We start from the raw sequence: 9299 nt of genomic DNA on the forward strand, positions 1-9299 counted from the left end.
TTTCTAATCGGTTTAGCTTTCTTACTGGAGTTAAGTCCTTTCACCGTTTCCTGGATCCCTAAGCCTGTGCAGACTGCCTCATACTTTACAGTGACTTAATCAATGCTTTGTAGAAACTTTCCCTTCAAATACACAAGAACAAAATACAGTGTGTGGGAGCACAGACCACCTTGTAAGAGACCCAAATTAAATGAATGTGTTAATTCACATGCAATAATGCATGCAAATCTGGAAGCTTTTAAATTGTTTCTCCCCAAACTGGAAGAAGTTATTCAAGCTTAAAAGGGCAGACAAGCAGTTTGTGCAAAATAGCCCTTAGGCTGTCCAAGGAAATCTCACAATTCTCACAAATACGAGTAACCCAACAATTATACATTAATATAAAACCCATGCTGAAGTCAAGTCACAATGTAAAACACTGTACTTCTTAATAACAAAACATAAAGAAATACGGGCAAATCACGTAATAATAGACAGGCAACTGTATTTTAATTAGGCCATGCATTTATAAAATGACATAAAATAATCTCCAATGAATAATTCATTTTTAAAAAGGGCTATTTGTATGTCTATTACTTAGAAATAACTCTGAAGTTTCTAGAAAACTGTTACTATGGGAGGAAATACTCCTGTGAGGTTCTTTTACCTTTCATCCCATTCTTTCCAGTATTGAAGCAACTGGAGCCATATATACTTCACCTGTGATGCAAAATCACCTACCATCTTGCCCAGAGGAAATGTTTACTACACACCACCACTGGTGGTTAGGACAAGAAGGACCAGAGAGAGGAGCCGGAGTGCTGGAGGAGGATGGGTTCAGCAGGCGGCACTGGAATTAGACCCCTGCTCTGTTCCGCACTGAGATTCAGCAGCCCTGGTCCAGGAAACCCACCCAATTTTGTGGCTGTGCCTGGTGTGCTGCAGATTGAGCAGCTGCTCATGCCTGTGAGACCTCTCACAGGTCAGAGCCTGGCTGGTCTGAGCAACAGGGACTCAAGCAGAGCCTGCTCAGGTATGACATCAGTCTAGATGGTGTTCCGGCTGGCTTGCTCCATAGGCATCCCTTGCCTCTTCAGGGCACCATCTGAGACATCTGGCCTTGCTCACCTACCTGCCTGCTGCATGACAAGATGCAGGGTTTGTAGGATGCTGACCTGGGAGACCTACTGAGATCACCCACCACTGAAAAAAAGGACCAGCTTTGAGATGCCACCATCATATTAACACTGCACAACATCACTCCATACTACTTTCTCTGCTTCCCAGATGCGTTCTGCGAACTGTGCTGAGCAGCGGCATTACCCATACCTGTCAGCAGTCTCTAAAACAGCAACGGCATGCATAGAGTGTACTACCATTCCTTCCCATCATGAATCCCATAAAGCAAGAGATGGTACATGTGGATGTAAACTAGTCCCTTGTTTCTCATTCTAGTCCTTGGCAGAGGATACAGCTAAGGCTGTAGTTCTCTACTCCACCCTCTAGTGCTGCACTGAGGCATAGTTTAAAGTAGCAGCAGGGAGCGGGACTGCCCCTTTCTCAGACTGCAATTCCCTTACACCCGCTTTCTTCTCCAAATACCAGCTTCACCTGCACCTAAATCAGGCCAAGGCGACATAAACAGATGGACACTGCAGCATCAAAACCACTGTTGTCATCACTATCAAGTGCAGCAGATGTACCAAAAATACATCAGAGTCCATTCAAACTGTACGAATTCACCATTTTCTCCATTTTCCAGTGCAGAAGGAGCTGATGTCATTTGGTGTCCATTCACTGCCATGAGATTGTGAGAATCTTGTTCTAATGCTGCAGCCGAGTAAAAAAAGGTTGCAAGCTCTTGTGGGTACCAGGAAGCAGGGTCTTGTGGGGGCTCGGCTGGAGAAACGGCCCGTTCCCAGTCCCCTTTCTGTGGCAGTTTTTCTGCTGATCCTTAAACTGTTTTCTGTTTCTGTCCAGTCACAGGAATATGAATTCAAAACCACCGCGCTCAGGAGGAATGTTCTTCACTCTCTTGCCTGTTTTGGGAGAAGAGAACAGACAGGTTTGGTGCTTATTGTTTTCTACAGGTAAACTTTGATGGCAGGAGCCTGAAAGAAGAAATTATGTGAAAGGCTTCAAAGATCGTGGCAGTGAAACTCAAAGTATAGGAGAATTTTCCGGTGCCCACTGCCTCAAAAAGCAATTAGATGGAGAGACAGAGTCACTGCAAGCGGGAAGAGCAGGACATCCCAAAACCGATCTCTGTGACGCTGTGTCTTCAATCAGTACAAGGGAACTGCAGGTGTCTGAGAGTCCCAAAAACAGAGCTCTGAAAAACAGCTCTTACTCCAACCAAGCTCAAGCTTTTTCCTCCCTTGTGTATTCTCCATCTGAGTTCCTACACCTTTGAACATGTTTTCTTTTAACTTTTTGTTGCTTGTTCTACTCCCAAGTTTCTCCCTTCTGTATTTCCTTCTGCCCTTTTAGCGATCCTTTTAATACCTTCCTCCTTCCTTTCTGGTCACATATGGTCACATAGAAGAAATCAGGAATTGGACCACTGTCTAGCTCAAAGGAGACAGGAAATGTTTCATAGAGTGCTCTAAGGGAGTTAGCTCAGATCAAGCACATTATCAACACAAAGTAACTCAAATTCCTCTCACATGCCTATATAAAAACATGCATTGTTTGCATTAATGTATAAAATGTGGATGCAGGACTTCCAAATTAGATCTGCACATCACTAAATCAGCCAGGAAAAACTTTCACTCCTCGACAGGCTGATGAGCTGCTAATAATGTTGTTTAGCACAAGGACCCCCTCGTTAACAAGTTCTAATGCTGGTGGCCCAAGGAAGAATTGCTCGAAGACCAGGATCCGTTAAAAAAGCTATGATGCTGCTGCCACCTGAGGTTTTCCTCTGGAAATACAACCCCTGTGTGGAATAGATTGCACAAAAATTGGGGTGTAGATGGAAAAGGGTAACCAAAGCTCTTTAGTGCCTGAAGAGCCTCTCCAGTGCAAGAAGAGGCTGTCCTCATGGGCAACCCCAAGTTGACACCTTTTCCAGCACTGCACAGGAGCTGTATAAGCTGTTCTCAGCACACACTACTGCCAGCAAGGGCAGTTCTGCTCTCCTCACTGCCCTTACCACCCTTGACTTATGCTGGCACCAGTGCTTTTGCAGCCTTTGGCTGAGACAAATCAGAGAAATGGCCCAACTAAAACCAAACTGTTTTTAGACCGCCTCTAGAATACCACACCTGGATCTGGGTCCCCCCCTACAAGAAGAAATCAATAAACTGCAGTAAATTTAGCAGAGAGCCACCACAATAGTCAGGCCTGGAGCGCGTGCACTGTGAAAAGAGGCTGGAAGATCAGGGCTTCTTCATCCTGGGAAAGACACAGCTTCAGGGGACCTTATAGCAGCTTTCCAGTACCTATGAGGAGGTTACCAAGAAGACAGGCAGGCTTTTCCCTGCAGTACACAGTGAAAGAACAAGAGACAAGTGGCATAAGTTGAAAAAAGAGGTTCAGACTGGCTATATAATTCATCAGATCGTAGAACGGTTTTGGGTTGGAAGGGATCTTCAAGATCATCCAGTTCCAGCCCCCTCCCACGGGCAGGGACACCTTCCACTAGAGCAGGTTGCTCCAAGCCCCTGTGTCCAACCTGGCCTTGAACACTGCCAGGGATGGGGCAGCCACAGCTTCTCTGGGCACCCTGTGCCAGCGCCTCAGCACCCTCACAGGGAAGAGCTTCTGCCTTATATGTGATCTAAACTTGCCTTCTTTCAGTTTTGAGCCATTACCTCCTGTCTTATCACTACTTGCTCTTACATGGAAAACCTTTTTCACCATGCAGGATGTCAGACAGGGCTAAGGTTGCCCGGGAAGGCTGTGCAATTGCCATCCTTGGAGGTTTTCAAAACCAGTCAACACAAAGCCCTCACAGCCTGGTCTGATCTCACAGCTGAGGCTGCTATGAACAGGAGGTAGGTCTAGGGACCTCCTGAGGCCCCTGCCAACCTGAATTACCCTTTGATCCTATGATCCCTTAAACCAGTTGTCTCTTCATTGATCTTTATAGCTGTGTGATCTGTCCCAACTTTACATGCAAAACTGTTTATAGCTGGTTTTGCCTTGACATAAATTAAGGATTGGGGGTATTGGTTGATGAGAAAATGCACATGAGCCGGCTGCAGTGTGCGCTCGCAGCCCAGAAAGCCAACCGTATCCTGGGCTGCATCAAAAGGAGCGTGACCAGCAGGTTGAGGGAGGTGATCCTGCCCCTCTACTCTGCTCTTGTGAGACCTCACTTGCAGTATTGTGTGCAGTTCTGGTGTCCTCAACATAAAAAGGACATGGAACTGTTGGAACAAGTCCAGAGGAGGGCCACGAGGATGATCAGGGACTGGAGCACCTCCCGTATGAAGACAGGCTGAGAAAGTTGGGGCTCTTGAGCCTGGAGAAGAGAAGGCTGCGTGGAGACCTCATAGCAGCCTTCCAGTACCTGAAGGGGGCCTACAAGGATGCTGGGGATGGACTATTCATCAGGGACTGTAGTGACAGGACAAGGGGTAACGGGTTCAAACTTAAACAGGGGAAGTTTAGATTGGATCTAAGGAAGAAATTCTTTACTGAGAGGGTGGTGAGCCACTGGAATGGGTTGCCCACGGAGGTTGTGAGTGCTCCATCCTTGGCAGTGTTCAAGGCCAGGTTGGATGAGGCCTTGGGTGGCATGGTTTAGTGTGAGGTGTCCCTGCCCATGGCAGGGGGGTTGGAACTGGATGATCTGAAGGTCCTTTCCAACCCTAACTATTCTATGATTCTATGATTCTATGATTGCAAAGTAACCAGCTAAAGTGAAGGCATTCCACCGTTACCGTGCTGGTGACCCTTAAAACCAGAATACTGGGCAACTTTTGCATAGGCCGGGGTCCACACACTCTGCTCCAGAGTATCAGCAGCATGGCTGGGAGCTCTTCCCACTCCACACACAGACATGTGAACCTAGCAGCACATTAGCAATACTGGTGCCCAAATCCATGTAGTCCTGATACAGCATGTGACAGAGAGGCAGCTGAGGAAAATGAATGGGGTTTCTGAAAATGTATAATTATATATATTTGATCATCTTTCCATCCTCTACTGTTGGTATCTGATTTTGATTGGTAGAGGCCACGCTGTCATTTGTGCCTAGCTTTTGATGCTGCTCTTGGCTTTCTTGGCAATCCAAGGCAATTCAAGGCCTTGGATGAGGCCTTGGGTGACATGGTTTAGTGTGGGGTGTCCCTGCCCATGGCAGGGGGGTTGGAACTCGATGATCTCAAGGTCCTTTCCAACCCTAACTATTCTGTGATTCTCTTATCGTTGTAAAATACCTTTTTAATCATAAAAGTTATCATCTCGTACAAACTTCTTCCTTGGTGGACCTCACCTTTGCACGTGATGTACAAAGAGGTACATTCTAGACCAAGCATTTGCAAGGCATGAATAAAAATTACTTTTCCCTATCATGTTCACCATCATATCTTTCTGGCTAGAAAAAGTATAACCTAGTAACATCTAAAAACATGGAAATTGGGAAAATCTCATGCCTTTCTGAACTGTGACTCCCCAACAGTGTTTTGGACTCTTTATCTCTGCTTCAAATCCTGTCAAAACTTCCATTATACCCTAAAATAGTATAAAATAAAGATACTTTTAAAATATATCATAAAATATTAATAAACCATGAACAACCAACTATAGCTATTAGATATCTTTTAATGTTAGCTTTTAAAGCAAATTATTTTATTCTTTATTGCTTACATTCTTTGTAACAGTAGAATCATTGCACAATATTTAACATTAACTCAAATGATTTTAAAATATTAAGATCATCCACTCTCCTCATCAGATAACTTAGAAGAATGATCCATGTATTGGTTTACAGAAGTTGATACCTGCTATTCGGTAGCAGTAGTCATAATTTTACAAAAGGTTTTCCCCATTTTAATAACTCCTCTGGCATGCATCCCCAGAACTTACTGGTATCCATACTTCCAGTGCAAATCTGAACGACCACGTGGAATCTCTGACATGGCACAACAAAATCCAGTAATTTTGGTTGATTATGGTCATACAAAAGTACGTTTGTACCAGAACTATAGATAGAAGTATGTATATAACACATATGGGGAGGGAGAAAGAAGGGAGAGAGGGTGAAAAATCAGGCAAAGGAAAGTCAATGCTTACATTTTCCTAATGCTTCAAATTCTCCCTGTTTTTTATGTTAATATTTTACTGTGTATTAGTGCTCCAGTGAAGCAATCCCATTTACGTACGTGCGGGAAGAACAAGCTGAAAAAGTCTATCACTTCCAGTGAGATTCCTAAAATTCTTTCTAGTTGAGCAGATGCTTAAAATAAGCACACACTGGGTCAGTGCCTAACCACACTCTGCGGTATTTATTAGTAGTATTGTGTTGTTGATGTAATCGTTGCTTCCATTCTAAATTCTCTCTTCAGCTGTTCATAACTTCCAAACTCAAATTCATTTTGACCATAAATTCCAAATACTTGGCCTTATGCAAAAATTCCATCTTTATATATTAGTTCCTATAAAATCCATCCCTTTGAAATCACATTATGTGAAGGCAGAAGTGATTACCGTGAAGTCTGGCTCAGCTTTTTCATTCATGCAAGTGAGAATAGCTGGGAAGTTTCAACCACAGTTGAAACTGCAAAATTCAGCCTCTTATTTTACAATGTATTTCCTGCAGCTGTAACACGGCTCCCACTCACAGGTTCACTGAACTCAGCAAAACCTTGACGAGGGTCAAGGTCTCACCTGTACGATGTTTAGGGAAGGACTGAGCACCCACAGCCACTGCAAGGGCCCTCATGGGGGATCCCCCTCAGGATGAGCAGGCCAGGGCCCATCCCACCAACCCAGCAAGGGAGCAGGGCAACTGCGGGGGGACAGCCAGGGCATCCCCCAGAACCAGTACCAAAAGTGGTTGTGGTGACACAATGGGTCTGGGGCCCAGCTGGGAAGTCAGTCTGCATGTCAGTGCCTGGGTCATAGAACCACAGAATCACAGAAGGGTTTGGGTTGGAAGGGATCATCCAGTTCCAGCACCCTGCAGTGAGCAGGGACACCTTCCACTACCTTAAGTACAGAGCTTTATGAGTAAGATGAGCTCCTTAAAACCCCAATTTATTCTTCCAAAGCTTTGCTAAATCCTAGTAGCTGATCCCTGGATGATTTCATGGGATGATTTGTGTTGGGAAGGAGCTTAAAGCTCCTCCAGTTCCAACCCCCTGCCACGGGCAGGGACACCTTCCACTAGAGCAGGTTGCTCCAAGCCCCTGTGTCCAACCTGGCCTTGAACACTGCCAGGGATGGGGCAGCCACAGCTTCTCTGGGCACCCTGTGCCAGCGCCTCAGCACCCTCACAGGGAAGAATTTATTCCTTGTATTTCATCTAAACCTACTCTTTTTCATTTTAAATAATTACCCCTTGTCCCTGCATGTTCAGGGTCCACAGCCAGGGATAGGGCTGGCGACAGGATCACCTGTATCTTACCTAGGGGAGGGACTGATGGCCCCTGGCTGAGCTCAACTGGGGTCCCCTGTTGGAGCACCAGGTCACTTCAATGCCTTTCATTCTAAGAGCTCTTCACAAAACTACACAACTGGGTAACACTGAGTAAATGATTACCCAAACATCTGAAACCAAACAAGTTTTGACAGAATTAAACAGCTGTACTCTACGGAGCAGTCACTTTCTACACGCGTCATACCATACTAGTTTCTACTGCTCTGTCCATGTATGCATACTATATACCATATAGGAAAACGTCATTTCTATGACACACCTTGCTATTCTGCCACATATAAAACAGCGCAGACCTGAATAGTATGCAAACACCAAAAAGCTTTTGCTACTCCTATTAATATATTCAGACTTGTTTGCTAGGATAGGGACAGACCTTCACTGTAAAAACAGAGGCAGTAAGGATGTGGGTACTCTGTATAACACAAAAATTCCACTTCAAAAACCACACCAGGAGGTGACAATCTTTGAAAAAACCCCAGCATGTTAATTGCTACCCCTCTGGTTTTGAATATAGACTGGGTGCTCACTGAAGGGCTTTGATGTACATTCTGCTCCATGTTCCCTCCACCTGAATGGTTTGATTTTGTTTTCTTCATTAAATTCCACACAGCTGAGTTTTGTCATCAAAACTAAGAAATAACCTTGCAACATTTTCAGGGGGGCTGAAGTTCATATTACTCTTTTTCAGTACAAAATAATGACAGTACTGCTGAAGAAGTACAAATATATTTGCAATAGTAAGACTCTCAATACCCTATTACCTTTACAGAAATAGAAAACCTTAAACAGACATTGAAGAGATTGGGTTAGTATGAACACCAGTGCTAACAGAGTGTTTTACACTGAGTTGTACTGAAGGCTTTCAAAGTCCATTTGATCTCAGGAAAAATCTATTGCTATTGCAGGTTTCAGTTATTGGCAACAAGGCTGTCTCAACTAGTGCTGACAGGGCAAATCCATTTCTAGTGCAGTTATAAAAGGACTGACAGACACAGAAGATTATGTGCCATCACACCTCTTGAAAGGGTGCTGAAAATGCTTTTGTTCTGTACATGGCAAAATTAAATAACTTTTTGCCTGTCTACCCCCTGCTACTTCTCTTACATCACAGTAATTAGGATAAATGATCTCCCATTTGACGCTCTTCAACGCCTGCGGTGCACAAACCCAGCCTGTAAGATAACACAGGTGTTACACTAAATCCCCAGTTCAGCAAAGCACTAAATGTATATTTTGAGACCAGACTTAAAGGTATGTTTAAAAAGAAACAGTTCTTAATGGCACTGGTGAATTGTGGCCTGAACAGACTTTCACGGTCATTGCTCAAGGAAACCATGAGTTAATGTAAACCTTTGGAGAGCAGAACTTCCTCCATGCCTCACGCCAGTAACACAGCTGCACTGCCCAACGCAGCCTGCCCCCGGACTCTTCACACTTCAGGTATTGCTCCGTGGGGGCCTCTGCGCAATCACATGTGAGTGTTCCTCCTTCCTGCATGTTCAAGGTTCTTCAGGGGCATCATCTGGCGATACCTACCAAGAACCAGCTTACATGGGCATTGTCCAGGGTGGGAGTAATGTTAATAGCCCTGCTGCCAACAGCATGGTGAGATGTACAGAGCACTGTGTAGCCACACATGGAAGCCGAAAATCCCAACCATAAATCCAGAACAAATTCTCAAAGCAAAAGTACTCTCCAGCAAACATCTTCT

This window comes from Psittacula echo (assembly GCF_963264785.1).
Source record: "Psittacula echo genome assembly, chromosome: 1".
NCBI lineage: Eukaryota > Metazoa > Chordata > Aves > Psittaciformes > Psittacidae > Psittacula > Psittacula echo.